The 20,471-nt window shown below is 41.0% G+C and overlaps 1 protein-coding gene and 1 pseudogene across 1 annotated transcript in view; both read left to right on the top strand.

Annotated features, from left to right (window-relative positions):
• MAGI2 (membrane associated guanylate kinase, WW and PDZ domain containing 2) overlaps positions 1-20,471 on the top strand; it is a 1,549,501-nt gene that overhangs the window by 1,312,922 nt on the left and 216,108 nt on the right. The gene's annotated exons all lie outside the window — the stretch shown is intronic.
• On the top strand, positions 3,727-4,125 carry LOC142457129 (small EDRK-rich factor 1 pseudogene; annotated as a pseudogene).

A 20,471-nucleotide genomic window follows, 5' to 3' on the forward strand; every position in this document is an offset into this window, starting at 1 on the left:
AGCGGATCGTCTTGACCCCGGACAGATCTGTCCCAGCCCTTGATAAGGGCTGCAGTGCCCCATGCCTCTCATGAATTCCCCACCTGGTGCCCGGGATGCTCTCCTCTGGGTCTCCTCAGCCCATGGTTTTACCACTGACCTTCTTTCTTCCTGAATCGCCATACTTGATGTTAGGGTTCCTCTTCATCTGAATACAAGCATGCTGATCCCACCTAACTCTTCCCTTCGAATCTCCCCCCAAAAATCTTCCCTTTGCTCCTACCCTCCCCACCCACCCACTATGCTCCTGTGTCTTCAACTTCATACCTACTGCATAGTACTTCCTCACTTCCTGGTCACTCAGCCCCATTGAATGTGAATTTCTACCGCTCTCTTGACAATGAAACTGCTTCCTTCCACTGAGGTCACCTGTCAGATTCTTGTTTGAAGAACCAAACCCTGTGTTATGCATATTTCAGTTCTTCAAACTTTCTCCTTATTTGGCTCTCTGTGACTTCCCATTCTCTTCATTCATTTGTTCTACAAATCCTGAAGATTCCCCTTTGCATGCTATAAAATTTCCCTTCCCGATGGTAAGTTTAACTTAACACACTGTATCTCCAGTCTAGACATATCTACTCTGAAACAAGCGATAGAACCAACTACTACAGTACAAGTACTGCTGAACATCCCAAAGGAGCGTCAGACTCACTGCTGTCCAGTCCATGCTGACCCACAGCGACCCTCTCTTGACTTCTTACCTAACTGAGGACACCATAACCAGCCAGGCTCTAAGCTAAAAGTCAGCATAGATTTCACCTTCTCATTTATTACCGCCTCCAGCCACTCACAGCCAATCCTTGCGCTCCATCAGTTCTTCTCAGACGCCTTTGGTTCCCTCCTTCTGTCTGTCTCCCTCTCCCTCCACTCCCTTAGTAAGTCATTCAGACATATTTCTTGCAGTATCTCCTAGGTGCCAGGCCCGATGCTCAACACCGGGAACACTGTGAGCAGCATGGTTATGGTCCCTCTGCTAGTGGAAGTTATAATCTGATGAGGAAGACGGCCATTAGACTCATGTTCTCACAAATATAATTACATGCAGGCAACTACAAGTTGCAAAGAAAATTTGTAACAGGAAACCTTGATTTAAAATGCAAGATCATATTTGAGGTGATAAAAGCTTCCAGAAATCAATTGGGGTAATGGTTGTAGAGCCTGGTGACTGTGATGAATGGAACTGAAATGTATACGTCAAAAAAGTTCAAAGGCCCCCAAAATTATTGTGTTTATTTTGCCACGATAAAATGATTTTTAAAATATGAAAGTCAGGGTCAACATGCCTGAGGAAGTGGTTGGAGGCAGGGCTCACAGAACCCTGGGAAGGAAGCTACGAGAAAGGATTCGCAGAGAGTTGGAAGAGTGAGGAAAGGTGTCCAAGGCCCCATGGTGAGAAAAGTCTGGCTTATTCGGGAACCCCAGTGACCGAAGGACAATGACCCATGAGGAGGCTGAGCGGGGGAGTAAGGAAAGGACAATTTATGGAGGGCCGTGGGATGTATGTTCATATTAAGTGCAGTGGGAACCCACTGAAGTATGCTAAACCTATTCAGTGACATTTTCTGTCGCATCCGTTCAGCAAGAAATGATCATAGATATGGATTATAATGGGGGCCGTGGAGTTGAAGAGAAGCGGACTTGAAATAGGTTTTGGAGAATAGACCATATTTGGTGATAGGGAAGTAAGGGTGGGAGAAATGTTAGAGATATCGTTCAAGTTTCTATCATAAAATGGTGGAGAGGCAGATGTTATTCATCATGATAGGAAACACAGAAGAGGTTTGAGAGGGGAAAGCTAAAGTTCTCTTTTAACTACCTTGAGTTTTTGATATTTGTGGGACTCATAAATATATTTATTTAATGTTTATTTAGAGTACTAAAGCAGGGAGGGGAAATAAACCAATAAAGTACTAAAACAGAGCTGTGATCCTGCAAATGAACCAAAAAGGGCCTTTGCCCCGGCGCACAGAATCCAATCTTGGGACACCTGTCTTTGTCAGATCGCCTCATAGCAAGGTGTTAGGTAAGGAGCCAGGAGAATGGTACCTCAAAACGGACTCTCTCAGTATTTAGGGATTCGTAGCAATATGGACACTTAGGAATATGGACAGGTAAGGTATATATATATATATATATATATATATATATATATATATATATATATATATATATATTCACACGAGGGATGGAGGAAGACTGAGGATGGTTTGAACGCTAGTGTGCTTCCATTTAAAGGGTCATGCAACATTGAATGCACTTCCCAGTCATCCAGTAAGTTGAGAACAAGGGAACCAGGACGTTTTCGGGGGAGGGGGGATATGTTGGTTTCATGGGTTGAAAGTCTGTGTGTGTTTGGGGCACAAGCTAGCAAGGTCTGGTTATCCTCCAGGTGCAGCTACTGGTATGTGAAGAAGAGCTATTAAGTCAAGTCATCTATGAATCAGCACAAGAAGAAGCCAACATTATAAGTCCCTAGATATGGAGGATTCGATCGGCTTTCCTTAAAATGTTCACAGAAGAGTTCTTAAAAACTGAAAAACAAAAAACAATTCTATACATTAAATTGGTTTTTAAAAAAAGAAAAAGAATTTCAGTATTGGAATTTTCTATTTTCAACCACGGATCTCCTCCCACACTTTCTCTGCCAAGTGTTTACAACATGCCGTAAAGCCACCAGCAGTTTCCACCCTTCACTGCCCTTGGTCTTGCTCAGAACACACATAAAAAGCCCTTTGTAGTTGATAATATTTTCTGCGCGCCTCACCTCACTCGGAGTCTTAGCCTGCCTGGCCCAATTCTTCTTGAAGCCCCTTCCTTTATCCTTGTTCATGATTAATTCGCCTTACGTGCTTTATTTTGAACATAACCTTTATGTAGCTGACTTTATCTAAAGACAACAGGTGCAGACTCATCCTTTTTAGATACTCATTGGGATTTTAGCTACTCATTGAAATAGTCGGATTATTCTCTCCAGAAGGAAGACAGCCAGAGGAAATGGCCTTTGGAACAACAGCTTTGTAGTATTTAATAATAAAAGCCCTTTTATGTAAAAGGTAGTTTTAAGTAAATAGAGAGAGAATCATTTGAAAGCCTTGCAGAAAAACTCTCAGCTTGCCACATAAAAACAGATTTCCACATCAAAGATGGCAGCCCAATTGGACCTGTTCTTTGCGAATTAGATGTTTGGCTTGGTATAACATGGTGGTAGGATGCTCCTGGGTACCAGTAGCCATCTATCTTTCTTGCTTGCTTAGGGGAAAAGTGGTTTCCTAGCCTAGGTCAGTTTCATTAAGAAAAATTGCCTTTTTACCGACTTCCAATAGTTTAAACAAATTACCTAAAGGAACTGGAGGGTTTAACCCATTTAATGAATTTTAATAAGAAACACATGAATCAGTTAAAATCCAGGAAAAAGTGAATAACATTGAGTTAGTTGTAATGGAAATTAGCTCATTACCCTGCTGGCTCCCATTTACTGAGCACTGAATTTGTGATGGAAGATTTAGATCTATTTTGCAGGTAGTATAAAATGAGAGAGGCTTTAACTAAAAGGTTCGTTTTATTCATGGAATTTTTTCTACTTCAAAGTTATGTATCTGCAGATTCTAAAAACCATTGGTCTCTCCCTACACTCCCCAGTCCCCATTCTATCTTGGGAAGCATTTTAAGAAACTAATTTCGGACGGCGCAGAGGCGTCGCCCCGCGGAGGGCCGGCGCGCTGCCTTCCAGACCGGCTGGTGGAGACGGCGGCCGTGCGTGCGAGGGAACCGTTGCTTCTCCGAGTCGCTCTGTCCCTGTGGTCGGCATGGCCCGTGGAAATCAAAGAGAACTTGCCCACCAGAAAAACATGAAGAAAACCCAGGAGATTAGCAAGGGAGAAAGAAAAGAGGATAGCTTGACTGCTTCTCAGAGGAAGCAGAGGGATTCTGAGATCGTGCAACAAAAGCAGAAGGCAGCTAACAAGAAGTCTATGCAGACGAGAGGAAAATGATGACTGGCTGGTTTGGAATCCCTGGTGCTCCTGCCAACGAGTGTATCATATGCTGAGATCAAGATTTTGTAGCGTGAACCATCACTACATATGTTATAACATCCTTATAAAACGGTCTATTTTAAACTTTACCTTACAACCTGATTTAGTGTGATGTTTTAGAACCATTCTTCCAAAAATAAAACACTAACCATGCATGTAACATAAAAAAAAAGAAGCTAATTTCTCTATTGAGAGAGTTTCTTGGTCCCCAAAACATTTTCAGAAATAAGATAGGAATCTGAGTTCCCATTATTGCCTACATTCCTTTCTAGAAAAGTCATTTCAAGGTAGAGGTTCTCTGGGGGGTGGGGGTTCAGACCAGTTTGTTGCCTCAGGTAAGATGTGATCAACCAGTTACCATGAAGTCTATTCAACTTACGGTGGCCTCATTTTTGCCAGGGTAGAACTGCGCCCCACAGAGTTTCCAACAGCTGAATTTTCAGAAGTTAATAAACAAAGCTTTCTTCTAAGGCACCTCTGGGTAAACTCACCCACCAAGCTTTTAGTTAGAAGTCAAGTGTGTTAAGCATTGCTATCATCCAGGGATTCCCAGCACATCTCCAAAATGAATATCCAAATCCACTGCCATCAGTTTGATCCCAACTCATCCTCACCTTCCGTAGCGTTTCCACGGCTGTAGATCTTTACAGGAACAGACAGTTTCATCATGGTTAACAGTCCAACACCACCCAGAACTGGGCAACACCACCAGGACTGCTAGCCTGATGACTCAGAGCCATGAACAGGAGCAACTCAAAGGTCCAGTTCACACAGGCACAAGTCTATTCCGAACAAGGTATGGTTGGACCAGTCTCTGCCCTCAGAGATGACTGCAGGCAAGTTCTTTCAGAAATACACTCTTAGTCTTATTACAGTGCCCCCCACCACCACCCCCCACCCAAATGATCTCATCAAAATAGTGGCTACTGACGTGATCTGTAAAGCCATTTAAATTCAAGGCAGAGAGATGATCTCAAAGGGTATGGTGATCTTAAGATTCAAAGGTGTGATATAAACAGATTTTCTTGAAAGACACAAGAAAATCACAAGAGTTTGTTAGGAAGAAGTTGTAAAAATATTGAAAACTGCTGGATGAGGGGAAAATCAGTTTAGGTAAATGATGTCAAAGAATTTTTTTTTTTTCCCCATCATGAAAAGTGGTGTCAAAGACTTTTTTCCCCCATCATGACATTTTTTCCCCATTATTCTTGGAGGGGAACAAGGGTTTTTCTACAAGAATTCTTTGGTAAACCTTACCCCATCCACCCTATGGTCCTGATGTTGCCCTTCCAGACTTCTTTTTGTTCACAGGATTCAGAGAACACTTAAAGGGAATATTATTTGAGTCCCATGAGGATGTCAACACTGCCATTTTGAAATGGTATAACTACAAGTGTGATGATTTATCTGGGGAAGCATTAGAGACATGGAAATACCAGTTTCAGAAATGTAAAGGCTTAGAGGGAGGAGACCTTGAGAAACCATGGGTTCACATTTTGATGGTTAGATAGTTTTTAATGGTTTGATAGTTAATAACGGTTTCTATGATTTGGGAGCAATACACTCATGTTCTAGCTGTTGTTTCAGGAGGAAAATTCATTTCACTTTCTGAAAATGGAAATTTGAGTATCAACTGGAATTTAGAAATATATTGAAAGACTTAGTTCTTTTTGGAGAAATGCCTGGAAATCTTGGGACAGTTGCCCTGGTGTTAATATGAATTGAAGATATTAGAATGGTGCTTTTCCAAAGTTGTTTTTCTTTGTATATTGACCCCTTATCCTATTGGACTACATTTTTTTAAAGTTCATAACCTTTGTGCCCTGTGGAAAATAATCAAAATTTTATCAAACTTCTAACAAATACATGCCAGGAAAAAAAAAAGATACTTTTTTAAAGAGTTGCATCAATATTCGTTCAGTGCCGTGTGTCATAAGAAGTAGGTTCGGAAAAGACCCAGTTTGTGGATCATAGCACTGGGGAGAAAATATTGTTTGAACTGGTCATCAAGCAATTTAAAAGTGGTCTTTGACCACACTGAAATTGTTCACTCTTAGTTCTAGACTTCATAAGATGAAGGCTCAGTCAAGTCCACTGATGGGCAGGCAGCCCAGACAATTCAATAACCCATGCCATAAGCTGACTGTTCCAGAATTTCTCTGAAGTAAGAGTCATAACAAAATATTGACAGGGTTGTGAGAAAAAAGAAATAATAAATATTTCCTTTTTTTTTTTTTACTGGATGGAGTGGATTCACAGTATTTGATGCCATTCTGTTCGATTTATTTTTAAATGGTTTCTGTAGGCCTTTTAACCACCTTCCTTATGCAGGGTTGCCAGAAGGGGAAATAAAAGACATGAATGCCCAGTTAAATATAAATTTCAGATAAATTATCAATAATTTTTAGGAAATAAGGACCACGAAATATATGCACCATGCAATAGCACTGGCATATTTTTTATTAATCATTTTATTGGATACTCTTACAGATCTTATAACTATCCATAATTCAATTGTATCAAGTACGCTTGTACATCTGTTGTCATCATTTCCAAAATATTTTCTTTCCACTTGGGCCCTTGCTCTCAGTCAGTGCCTCTTATTTCCCTTCCCTCCCTCAATCTCCCACCCTTAAGAGTCCTTGATCTTTTAGATGTTATTGTTATTTCATATCATACACAATTCATTAGCTCCCTTCACCTACATTTCAATTTATTCGTCCCCCTCAGGGGTGGTTTATAAATCCAACCTTGTAATCGGTTCCCCCTTTCTATTTCTTTCAAATCCTTTTATTGGGGGCTCGTACAACTCTTATCACAATCTATGCATACATCTATTATGTCAAGCATATTTGTACATTTGTTGCCCTCATCATTCTCAAAACATTTGCTTTCTATAAGAGAAATGCAAATTAAAACAACAATGAGATCCCACCTAATGCCCTCAAAGGCATAGCCCAATTCAAAAAATCAGAAAGCAACAAGTTTTGGAGGGGCTGTGGTGAGATCAGTTCCCCCTTTCATTCCCCCACCCTCATGGTATCGCTACTCCCACTACTGCTCTTGAAGGGTTTATCTGTCCTAGATTACATTTGTCACGAGCTCTTATCTCTACCAGTGTACATCCTCAGCTCCAGCTGGATTTGTAAGAACTGAAGTCATGATAGTGGGTGAAGAGGAAGCATTCAAGAAGTAGAGGAATGTTGTATGTTTCGTCAGTGCTATACTACACCCTGGCTGACTTGTCCCTTCCTTGCGTTCTGGTATATGTATAATTGTTTGTTTTCTTCTCATATGTGTGTGTGTGTGTACCAAAAAGTTAATGGAGAGGATTATGAATCTGTAACATATTTCTGTGGAATCATCATGAATATAATTCTTGGCTAAGAAATAGCTTTTCTTTGATTCCTCACTTCAAAGTGTTGTCCAAGTTAGTCTGGTGACACTTTCTGGAAATGTGTGTTCCTTGTCTGAAGTTTCGTTTGTCACAGGATTAACTGTAGGTTGTAACTGTCCTTTTGGTTCATGTTCAGTGGCCTTGATCTGGTTATAACCCATACTAACCTGCAGTGATGGGATACTTTCAAAGAAGGAAAAAACTCAAAATAAGGGGAAAGGGATAAAAGGCAAGAGAACAGGTTACATATACTCTATAAGGTATGTTTTAACATCCTGTGGCAATTTCTCTTTTATTCTAAGTTCACTGGACAAAATGTAGAATTTACAGTCTTTCCCAAAGGGGGAATACTGCCCCCAGGCGTCTGCAAAAGCAGATACCTATACTTTATCCTGGATTATGGACTATTGTTACTTTTTTTTTTTAATTATCTGAGGTGGGGGTGGTTGGGTTCAGTAATTGTTTTCCCCCTTTCAAGTCCCCTCCTCTCCCTCCATCCTCCTGCTACCGCCACTCTCACCACTGGTCCTGAAGGGATCATCCACCCTAGATTCCCTGTATTTCCATTTCCTATCTGTACCAGTGTACATCCTCTGGGCTAGCCAGATTTGTAAGGTAGAATTGGGATCATGATAGTGGGTGGGGAGGAAGTATTTAGGAACTAGAGGAAAGTTGTAAGTTTCATCATTGTTATATCGCACCCTGACTGGCTCGTCTACTCCCCAAGAACCTTATGTAAGGGGATGCCCAATAGCCTACAAATGGGCTTTGGGTCTTCACTCTGCACCTTCCCCCCCCACCACCTCATTCACAATGATATGATTTTTTTTGTTCTGATGATTCCTGATATCTGACCCTGTTGACACCTCGTGATCGCACAGGCTGGTGTGCTTCTTCCATGTGGGCTTTGTTGCTTCTGAGCTAGATGGCCGCTTATTTACCTTCAAGACTTTAGGACCCCAGATGCTATATCTTTTGATAGCCGGGCACCATCAGCTTTCTTTGCCACATTTGCTTATGCACCCACTTTGTCTTCAGCGATTGCATTGGGAAGGTGAGCATCATAGAATGCCAGTTTAATAGAACATAGTATTCTTGCATTGAGGGAGTACTTGAGTGGAGGCCCAATATCCATCTGCTACCTTAATACTAAACCTATAAGTATATGCACATAGATCTATTTCCCAATCATCATAAATAAATATTTACATATGTACATGCCTTTATTTAGACCTTTATAAATGCCCTTTGCCTCCTAGCTCTTTCCTCCATTTCCTTTTACTTTCTTTGTGTCCTACTCTCATGCTCAGTCTTCATTTGGGTTTCAATAATTCTTCTTGGTTACATTATGCTTGATCACGCCCCACCAGGCCTTCTACACCCTCCTCACCACCGATTTGGATCACTTGTTGTTCTTTTTTCCCTGAGTTTGTTAACAGCACTACCTTCCCCCCCCCCACCTCCCCCTCTCCCATGTCCCCCCAGAACTGTTGGTCCCATTCTTTTCTCCTCCGGATTTTTCATCCAGCCTATCTTATTTAGACAGACCTGCAGAGATAATAACATGCACAAAAATAAGAAAGCGCAAACCCAAGCTACAAAAGAAAACAAAACAACAACAAACCAATGACAAAATAAAACACAACAAGAAAGAAAATTTGTAGTTAGATCAAGGACTGTTTGTTGGGCTTTAGGAGTGTTTTTTGTGGCGCCAATCCCTGGCCCCAAAGTCTAATTTTGGTATTCGCTGGGGACTTCATTGCTCTGTTCTCTTGCTGCTCTGTTGCACACCCTTAATGTTTTTTCTCGGTATAGAGGGATCAGATCAGGTGGAATTCCCACACTGTTTCTCTAGTGTTTTCCCCTGTAGGGCTATGGGTCAGTGAGGGATGTCATGTCTCATAGTTGGGCTGGCCATGTGGTCTTCTCTGTGGACTGGCTGCTCTAAGTGGGAATATCATCCTCAAGGCTTGGTGGGCCAGGATGTGCTCCACTCTCATGCTCCCCCTGTATTTGCTCCCATGCGCTCTGATCTGACATGTCTCTCTCCTGGAGCTGCAGATACAATGCTGTCCTCTGAAATAAATTCTTCTGGGGGGAGGGGCAGGTGTCCACATAGTTGGGATTGGGGCTCGCCCCTCAGACCTCTCCACTGGTTCCCTACACCACGTCAGCATATTGCATTCACATCTTGGAGCACTGCGTTGAAGTCTGTTCCCTCTTTCCCTCAGCGGACTCATGTTGTACTTTTCCTTTTGTGCTCGGTTTACTTCACTTAGCATGATTTCCTCCAGTTCTTCCCCTGCAGCAATGTGCTTCATACATTCAGCTGTGCTTTCTAGCGACGCACAGTGCTCCATTGTATGTGTGTACCACAGTTCTGTAATGCACTCATCAATTTATAGAAATCTGGGTTGTTTCCAACTCTTTGCAATTGTGAACTGTGTCGCAATGAACACTGGAGCACAAATGGCTGGTCTTGGTTTGTTTCTTGCCTCTTCTGGGTATATGCCCAGTAGAGAGATTGCTGGGTCGTATGGTAACTCGATTTCTATCTGTTTTAGATATCGCCAGATCGATTTCCATAGTGGCTGTACATATTTACAAGTCCACCAGCAGTGGATGAGAGTTCCTGTCTCCCCACAGTCCCTCCAACACTTGTCGCTTTCTGATTTTTTGAATTGGGATATCTTTGAGGGTGTTAGGTGGTACCTCATTGTTGTTTTAATTTGCATTTCTCTTACGGCTAAAGATCAGGAACATTTTCTCATATGTTTGTTGGCCATTTGTATTTCTGCCCCATTGAAACTTCTGTTCAGGTCCTTTACCCACCTCCTCAGTGGGCAATTAGTTTTTTACTTTTTAAAAGCTGGCAGAGTAATTGTAGATTTTAGTAATAAGGCCTTCATCTGATGTGTCATTGCTAAAGATGTTTACCCAGTCCGTGGACTCTCTTATTACTCTCTTGGTGAATTCTTTTGATGTACACAGGTGTTTTATCTTCAGTATATCCCTTTTGTCAATTTGTGCCTCCTCTGTGTTTCTGTCCTTCCTTATTTATGAATTCCCTGTGCCAAAGTTCTCAAGTTGGTCCCAATTCCCTCATTGATGGCCCTAATAGTTTGGGGTTTAATTTCAAGGTCTGTGATCCACCTGGAGATTATTTTTGGGCATGGAGTGAGATAAGGGTCTTGCTTCATTTTTCTGCAGGTAAATATTCATTTTTCTCCAACACCATTTGTTAAACAGGGCATCTGCTTCCCATTGGATATTTTGGGGGCCCTTATCAAAGATCAGTTGTCTGTATGCTGATGATTTTATTTCTGGGTTTCATTTCTTTTCCATTGGTCTGAGTATCTGTCATTGTACCAATACCATGTGGTTTTGACAACTGTGGCTGTGTAGCATGTGCTAAAGTCAGGTAAAGCAAGCCCTCCCATTGTGTCCTTCTTCTTGAGGAGTTCTCTGCTAATTCTGGCCTTCTTCCTTCTCCATATGAAGTTGGCCATCAGTTTTTCCATTTCTTTGAGAAAGATGAGGGTAATTGTATCAGGATTGCATTAAACTTATATAGTGCCTTAGGCAGGACCGACATCTTTACTATATTGAGTCTTCTAATCCACGAGCATGAGATATTCTTCCATTTGTTGAGGTCACTCTTGGCTCCTTGTAATAGTGTTCTGTAGTTTTCCTCATATAGATCTTTTGTTCTTTTAGTCAGGTAAATCCCTGGATATTTTCATCTGTGTTTGGCTATTGTGAAGGGTCCCACCTTTTTGATCTCCTCTTCTGTGGTCTTATCTGATGTGTATAACAGTCTGATGGACTTCTCTTTGTTGATCTTGTATCCTACCATTCTGCCAAACTCCTCTGTTGCTTCCCATACCCCCCTAGTGGAGCTTTTGGGATTTTCCTTATATAAAATCATATAATCTGCAAATAATGATAGTTTCACCTCTTCCTTCCCCAGATGAATACCTTTGATGTATTTTCTTTGCCTTATGCTGTTAGCTAAAACCTCCAGCCCGATATTAAATAATTCATCTTCCTTTTGTTGATTTCCAGCTTTATGGCAGTGTTCAGAGAGAGAGGTCTGCATGATATCAATGTGCTTAAATTTATGTAGATTCACCTTATGCCCCAGCATGTGGTCTATCTTCAAATATGTGCATGCAGACTTGAAAAGAATGTGAACTTTTTTGTAGTTGGATGAAAAGCTCTGTAAATATCTATCAGGTCCAATTGTCTAATTGTAGTGTTTAGATCTCTAGCCTCCTTGTTGGTTTCTTTCCCTGTGATCTATCTTTCTCAGAGAGCAGTATATTGATGTCACCCACTATAATTGTTGAGGCTCTGATTTCTTTTTTCATCTTTTGGAGTGTTTGGTTGACATATTCAGCAGGTCTCTCATTCAGGGAATATATGTTTACAATTCTTAGTGGTTTTTTTTGTCTACTGTGCCCTTGAGCATTATATAGTGTCCCTCCTTATCTCTTTTTATGAGTTGCAGTTTGAGGTCAATTTTATCCAAGATTAGGATTACAACCCCTCCTTTTTTAAATTGCCGTTTGCTTGGTATACCTTTCTCCAGCCTTTGATTCACAGCCTATTTTTGTCTGTAATATTGAGATGTGTCTCCTGTAGGCAGCAGATTGATTAATTGGTGTTTTTTTTTCCTAAGCCAGTCTGCTAGCTTCAGTCTTTAAATGCCTGAGTTCAGGCCATTCATATTCAGGGTTATTATCTCCATCTGCGGACTCTATGATGTCATCTTATACCTTTTGTGTTGGGTGTTTTTGTACCTTCCTTTCTTATTAGTGTCTTGTGCATGTGTGTGAGTGTATCATTCTTGACTTCTTTTGAACCTAAGCCAGTGCTATCTTGGGATCTGTTTTCTCTTTGTTGCCCTCTGGGTCAGTTTGTTCTGTGTGGCTGTCTCTTATTTATTTTTGGTGAGTGTTGTTCTTCTGCCCATACTGGTCGGCAAGAATCTTTTGTTGGGCTGGGTTTTTCTAACGTATTCTTTGAGTTTTTCTTTGTCTCCATCTATCTTAATCAATAATTTGGCTGGGTAGAGTATTCTTGGGTTTGCTTTGTTTTCCTTTAATTTTTCGAATATGTTACTCCACCCTCTCCTCTTCTTCATAGTTTCTACTGATATGTCTGAGCATATTCTTATGTGGGAACCTTTATATGTGATTGCTTGTTTTTCCTTAGCTGCTCTCATGATTTTTTTTCCTTTTCCTCAAAATTGGATAGTTTAATTATTGTGTGCCTTGGTGTCTTCTTCTTAGGATTCAGTCTAGCTGGGGTTCTCTCAGCCTACTGCATGGTTTCCTAGTTTTCATTTATTAAGCTGTGGAAGTTTTCCTCCAAGAATTCTCTTACTATTGTTGCAGATCACTTCTTTATTGTGTCTCCTTCGGTAATCCAATAATTCTAATGTTGTTCCTCTTCATAGCATCAGAAATAGCTCTTAGGTTTTCTTCAGCTTCTCTGGTGATCTTATTAAATTTTTGTTCACATTTGTTAAAGTCTGCTTGTCTGGCCTCCAAATCACTGATACAGTTCTCTGCTTCCTCCAGTTGATTCTCGAGGTCCATGTGTCTGCTACTGGTTTTTGTTATCTTGTCCCTAAGCTCTTGTATTTCCCTTTTGTGTACAGACTTTATCTCCTCTATCATTTCATCCTTTTTCTGTATTGTTTCCCTGATATCGTGTATGACTCAAAGCAGCATTCTGAAAATTTCTTTGTGTGGCAGCTCAATGTCTGCTTCTTCTATGCATGTCGTTATGTTCAGGACACCTTCTGCCATTGCCTTTTGTTTTCCTGGTTGTTTTTTTGAGGTTATTGGGGCTGATGGCTCTTTGCATTGCATTGTTTTAGAGGAGCCCGGCGCCATTTTTCAGGGAGTTGAAGAGCACTGGCTACTTCTGGGAGACTTGTAGGAATGCTTCTTCGAACTGACTACAGCTAATTTCACTATAGAATTAATTGGTGTAGAACACCGCGAATGCTGGGTGGACTTGCCCTGGTCAAGTAGATCACTGTGGAGGTTGGGCAGAGGTTCCTGCAGCAGTTTGGAATGTTGACAAGTGTTGGCCAAGCTGCCTTCGGCATTGTGAGGTACTAAGGTAAGCAGGAGGACATTCCCTCATTCATGTGGGAAAACAGAGGAAAAATAGGAACTCCCCCAGCCACACAGCCAGGAATTCCCCAGTAAGAAGTTGGGCAGACTATCCCCTGGTGGAGGTTGGCAGGGCTTTCTCAAGCCTCAGGCTAGCTTCATAGGGTGTCACCTAACTGGGTGCCAGGCAGACGTAAATGCCCTAGGCTAAGGGGGGTGGCTGGAGGTCTGCAGTGGAGTGTGAGAGAACAGGGAAGAGACAAAGAGAAGAAAAAAAATTTTTAAGTAAGCCCACCGAGACTGTGGGGGGATAGAGAGAAGAGAAGGAAACAAAAGTAACAATGTAGCTGAGGCCCGATCCCTGCCAGTGGGGCTGCAATGGTTTAGTCCCTGCCCTGGGGCAGTGGCAAGCTGTAGCTATGTTGAGATTAAGTCCTTGCACAAGCTCCAAATAGTCCCAGCTCTGGCCGAAACAATGGCAGGGTTGAGGTCAAGCCTTTGCCATCCACTGTGGTAAACCAAAAGCTCCCAGCCCCTCAAAACCTTGTGGGTCTGTGCCTACTTATCTTTATGATGCTCCGCCTGCATTCCAGCAGTGTTGAATTTCTCTCTAAGCAACTCTCCTGGGCTGATTTCTGCGGAGTCCATCTTGTAGGTGTTACTCTGTTGCCATCTTCCATTTAGTGATAATTTCTAAAAGCCAAGCATTACTGTGGAGTTGATTCAGCCAGGTCCACACACACAATGGGCCAAGGTAAGGTGTGGTGGAGCTGTATTTCATTCTTCTCTCTGACCCCAAAAACTATAGATATTAGAGATATACTTCAAATTTATACTTCATATGTATAGACCTAGATTTCTTTATTAGATGCATCTACATTTTTGATCTTACTTTCTTTTGCCTTTACTCCTGAATCAATGACCTTATACTATGTACCTTGAAGTCTTTTGCTTTAGTGGTTTTAAGGTTTAGGATTAAATATATATTTCTATGTTCTAACTGAAAAAAAGAGACCCCAGATGCAGACAAGATTGAACAAATTTAGGGTGGTATGGCCCTAGACCCCAGATTCAATCTGACTCTATGTTGTTATGTTGGGTTGAGCCGGTCACGACTCATAGCGAAGCTATGTGCAACAGAAGGAAACACTGCCTGTGCAGGCTCCTGTGCCATGCTCACAGTTGTTCTTAGGTTTGAGGCCATTGTTGCAGCAACTGTATTGATCAATCTTGTCAAAGGCCTTCCTCTTTTTCACTGGCCTAATGCTGTACCAAACATGGTTTCCTTTTGCAGGGACTGGTCTCCCAAGTACATGAGAAAATCTTGCTATCCTGACATTTAAAGAGCATTCTTGCTGTACATCTTTCAAGATAGATTTATTTGTTCTTCTGGAAGTCTGTTCCAATAGTCTTCATCAGCACCATCATTTAAATGCAGTCATTCTTCTGTAGTCTTCTTTATCCATTGTTAAATTTTTCCATGCATATGAAGCAATTGAAAACACCTTGGCTTGGGTCAGGAACACTTTAGTCCTCAAAGTAACCTCCTTGCTTTTCAGCACTTTAAATAGGTCTTGTGCAGCAGATTTACCCAGTTCAAAGCATTGTTTGATCTCTTGATCTCTACAAGCATTGACTGTGGATCCAAAGAAGAAGAAATCTTTGACAACTTCAATCTCTTATCCATCTATCATGATGTTACCTATTGGTCCAGTGGTGAAGATTTTTCTTTACATTAGGTTGTAATCCATACTGTTTCCTTTTTCTTTTTTTAAAATCATTTTATTAGGGGCTCATACAACTCTTATCACAATCCATACATACATCAACTGTGTAAAGCACATTTGTACATTCATTTCCATCATCATTCTCGAAACATTTGCGCTCCACCTAAGCGCCTGACATTGGCTTCTCATTTTTCCCCTCCCTCCCCACTTCATGAACACTTGATAATTTATAAACTATTATTTTGTCATATTTTGCCCTGTCTGACATCTCTCTTCACCCACTTTCTATTGTTCTGTTTTGTTTTCTTTATGTTGAGTTGTAATCTGAAAGCTGCAATCCTTGATCTTCATTGGCAAGTGCTTCAAATCTCCTTCCCTTTCATCTGCATATCGCAGGTTATTAGGAAGCCTTCCTCCAATCTTGCTGCTGCACTCTTCTTCACAGAATCCAGCTTCCCTGACGATGTGCTCAGCATTCAGATTGAATAAGTGTAGTGAGAGGATACAACCCTGATGAACAAATTTCCTGATTTTAAACTATTCAGTATTCCCGTATTCTGTTCATGCAACTGCTTCTTGATCCATCCACAGATCCCATGTGACCACAATGAAGTGTTCTGGAATTCCCATTTTGATCAAGGCTATCCTTAATTTGTTGTGATCCACACAGTTGAATGAATGTCTTCTAATCTATTACTCATTGCTATGGGGTCAATGTAGGTTTGACTGTGGGTTTCCAAGACTGTGGGTTGAAGACTGTAACTGTTTATGGAAACAGAAAGCCTCCTATTTTCCCCATGAAGCTGGTGGTGGTTTCAAACTGACAACCACGTGGATTGCAGCCAACTAGTAACCACTATACCACCAGAACTCCATGAAAATCTATAGAGACTTATTTATGAAGTCTCAAATTGAACAAAGACACATCATCAGATGAGAGAGACGATCAACATAAGGTCATAATGGTGTCCAAGGATTGGTGTCCAAGGATTGCACCATTTAAATAGAACTTGGGGAACAGGATTGGCAGCAGATGAATTCATCAAAGTTGCAGAAGGACTACAGAAGCAGTAAAGGGATCATGACTGGGATTTGTACATTATTGAAGATTGGAAAATGGACTCACAAGATTGACTAAGGATCTTCATACCAAGGTAGTCAGGGCTCATGACCATGTGTCCCTGGAACCCTGTGTTCATCAAGGTTGCACCCAAGCAAGTTCCCGAGGATAAGACTGTCATTCCCTGGGGCTGGCCAGGGGAGTCTTAGCAAATGCATTCTCAAGTGCTCAGGCTGAGATGTATGCATGGCCCTGGTGCTATAGTAGTTTGCTTACCACAAGGTTAGCAGTTTTAAACCACCAACTGTTCTGCAGAAGATAGGTGAGGCGTTCTACTCCTGGGAAAAATTTACCATCTAGGAAACCCACAGAAGCAGTTGTAACTTGCCCTAAGAGGATTGCTATGAGTTAGAATCAACTCAATGACAGTGAATTTTGGGGGAGGTGGGGAGGGGGGCTGTGAGGCAGAGAAAGGAGGGCAGGAGGGATGGAAAATTCAGCTTTCTAGAGAAGTGTGTCACAGAAAGAATAGAAATAAACAAAAATATAAGGGGAAAGGTGTTACTATATGACTTCAAAGAAAACTTTATTTCCTCATGAACTTGGTATTACAAAAATAACTACCTTGGCTCTGAAAGATGCAGGAAATAATTGTATCTCTGTTGCTGTTTCTCAGAGGAAATGGGTGATGAGAATTCCAAAAATTAATAATCTCAGCAAAGCAAGCCTAGTAAAATGCTTAGAACAGGGAAAGACAAGTATATGAATCACCATGTAATGGTTTCTGGAAGGGAAGGGAAATAGAGTCCCTGTGGTTAGTGGGTTAAGAAGGAGAACAAAGCTTAGGAAGAAGTTTCTAAAGAATTTTGCCAAAAAAGAAAGCCTCCCCCACGTGGAGCATAGGCAACATCACCCCCACAACACGTCTCTGAAAAACTTTCTGTATCTCAGATGTCTTATCTTGCTTCTTGCCCCTCTCTTCTACCAGAAGACTTACAGAAGTAATTCCAATAAAATCACCGGCATGTCTTTTAATGGACTTAGAAGTTTTGTTTTTATTTTTAATGTCAATGGTGTTTTCAAACTTTTAATTAGGACAAACTAGTTTTTCTAGAAGGATCCACTCCCCACCCCCATTTGTGTGTGTATGTGTGTTATATTTTGAGTGGATAATAGTTTGACTGAAATGCTAGTATCATTTCTGTAGTTCTTACAATCAAGCTTGGCTTAATTATGTCGAAAATCTTCTGGCCCAAATAGAATATCTAAAGTAGGTGATTTCCGTTCATCTTACTTTCAGTGTTTGGGGCACATTGTAAATTGGCCCAAGAAATACAAAGCATCAGATAAGTCCTTTTCTGTGAAGGAATCTATTCTGAGATTATTTCTTTATTGCCTAATGTTGCGATTCTGCAGCAATCAGCTTCTTTGTAGGCAGCTAATACTTCAGGCACCTGAGTTTCAGGGGCCCCACTCAACACTAGAAATGGTCTAGAAAATGGGAGTCGTCAAGCAGGATATGTCAGTGATTTGAAGTCCACATGCCAGTGGATGAAACCACCTTTGGAGAGTGGAAAGCCAAAGTGATAAAAGGTGGTCAAATTAAACAACACCCTCCATGTTTGTTCTTTACCAATATCCATTATAACGCTGATTTAGTTCTAGCACCATAGCTGCTGACGGGTGCGATGATTTCTCTGGAGAAATAACCATCTATAAGATGATGTCTCATGTGGAGATGAGAGTTCCATAATAGAGAAAACATTTTCAAGTCATCAGTTTCCATGTCTAAGAAACTCCCAGCACCTGCCAAGGATACAGGAGCAAATGCTGAAAACCTAGAAAGCACAGACAATTCATGAAATGTGTGGGCACTGTGAGAATGTGTCAATGACATCTTCTCTCCGAAGAACGGTTCCAGGCAATTTTACACAACAGTAAATAAATGTTGGCCTTTAATGAAAATAATGCTTAATTGGCCAGTAGAGTAAGTTTTATTTTCATTTCTTAACTCATAAAATTGTTGTTACTGGCATTTTACAAAATAAGTCAAGAATATATATATATATATATATATATATATATATATATATATATTCATCTCAGCTGCCCCACACGCGCCAAATTAAATCCTTAAAAGTAAATTATAATTAAGTCACACATTGAACAGTTATTTTCACTGGTTGGTAATAGAGATAAGAATACATAGAGTATGTGACAGAAAGAAAGGAAATTCTCCCAACTTCCTAAGATTGATGGTTACTGAGCTCCCCAAAAGTTGATCTTTACAATGAATGTCAATCTTCACAGCAGTGCATTGAGGCACAACTAGTATTCCGACCATGCCTGAGTTAAATTGTCTAAGTGACTAGAGCATTTGTGTTCTCATTTCTGTAGGTATTTGCTATGACCCATTGTTTCAGTTTTTAATATGTCCCGATATTAAACAAAATTTGTGGAAGTTTTTCATATCACATTTTCATTTGGTATAATTCTATCAACACTGGACATCATGTATTCTATATGCATATAGGAAAGACATTTCAACTGCAGAAAAGGCCAGTGGCTAGAGGAAGCTAGATATCATAGGGATTATGAAGAGAAGAAACTGAAAGTGCCTGCCCTCGAGTTCATTCCCACTCACAGCCACCCGCTTTAGAGTTTCTGGGTTTATAGTAGTCGGCGACCTGATAGTTAGTTCAACACTTTATCAACAGCCCTGAGAAGAGGAGACACTTAAAAGACCATCTGTTGACAAATCTTAACATAATTGAAGTATCATGATACTTCTGGCAGGACTCTTAATAATTTGGCCCTCCACTCACCTGCAGCCACCTGTGAGATTTAAATTAAAGGGGCAATGCAATGACGACAGCAGTCCTGGTGCCATCGTGGGGGGTGTGCTGAGCTACTAACCACAAGGGCAGCAGTTTGAAACCACCATCTGCTCAGTGGGAAAGCATGATGACTTCTACTCCCGTGAAGATGTGCAACCTCAGAAACCCAAAGGGGCGTTCTACTCTGTCTGTAAGGTTGCCTGCCAAGCATCAACATGCACTCTACAGCGGTCACTTCAGTGGAGTTTGCATTGATGATCGTCCTTTTGTAGCCTGGAAAGACAATTTTACATTGCACTGTACTTGGCAAGCTTTTAATAGTTAATATTTGGCTTCTTGAACAAGAGAAATCTTCAAATCAGAGTAGAATGTCTGTTATTACTTTTCCTCTTCAGCACTTCCCTTTTAGAAACTAATTCCATATGATTAAAAAGAGACAGAGAAATTTAGCTTTTAACTTTCTCAATGGTCATTTGTATTCCAGCGTGGTCAGCTCAATCGTCACATTAGTTGTGATACTAAAAAGAATACAATCACTGCCAGGGAGGGGAAGATGTGGTTTTGATTATAAAAGATTGATTTCAATTAGCAAAAGTTTGGTCTTCTAGCAAAACATTGTGCTAACATTGAAGTACAAAACCCACTTCTATCAAGTTAATTCTGGCCACTAAGGGAAGATTTGAGTCACATAGAAATGTAGAAGAGCATATGGTGCTTATTATAGGTCTATAAATTATTTTAAATGCTAAGAATCGTCTAGACATAATGAAAGCTTGCTGATTGATCTTTGACTACATAAAGCAGTCTTCATGGTGTAGCAGATGCATGTTGGCTGCTAACCACAATGTCAGCTATTGGAAACCCGCAGCTGCTCTGTGGGAGAAAGAGGGGTCTTTCGACTCCCATAAGTAGTTGTGGTCTCAGAAACCCACCAAGACAGCTCTACCCTGTCTTTTGGGCTTACTAGTTGGAATTGACTCCATGTCAGTGAGTGAGAAAGCAGAATAGAATCGCTGGTCATTTTAAGTAAAGATATTTACCTTAAAAAAAACCACACTGCATTTCTGTACACCCTCCCAGAAGCTAAGGAGTCCTGATGGCACCAGGCTGTTAACTCCAAAATTGGCTGCTCAAACTCACCAGCCACGGAGGGAGAAACATGAAGCTGTCTGCAGTCTTAAAGATGTAAGATCTCAGAAACCCTATAGAGCAGGTCTACCTAGTCTGAGAGGGTCACTATTGGTCAGAA

The sequence above is a fragment of the Tenrec ecaudatus genome, chromosome 9, assembly GCF_050624435.1.
Source record: "Tenrec ecaudatus isolate mTenEca1 chromosome 9, mTenEca1.hap1, whole genome shotgun sequence".
In the NCBI taxonomy this organism is placed as follows: Eukaryota; Metazoa; Chordata; class Mammalia; order Afrosoricida; family Tenrecidae; genus Tenrec; species Tenrec ecaudatus.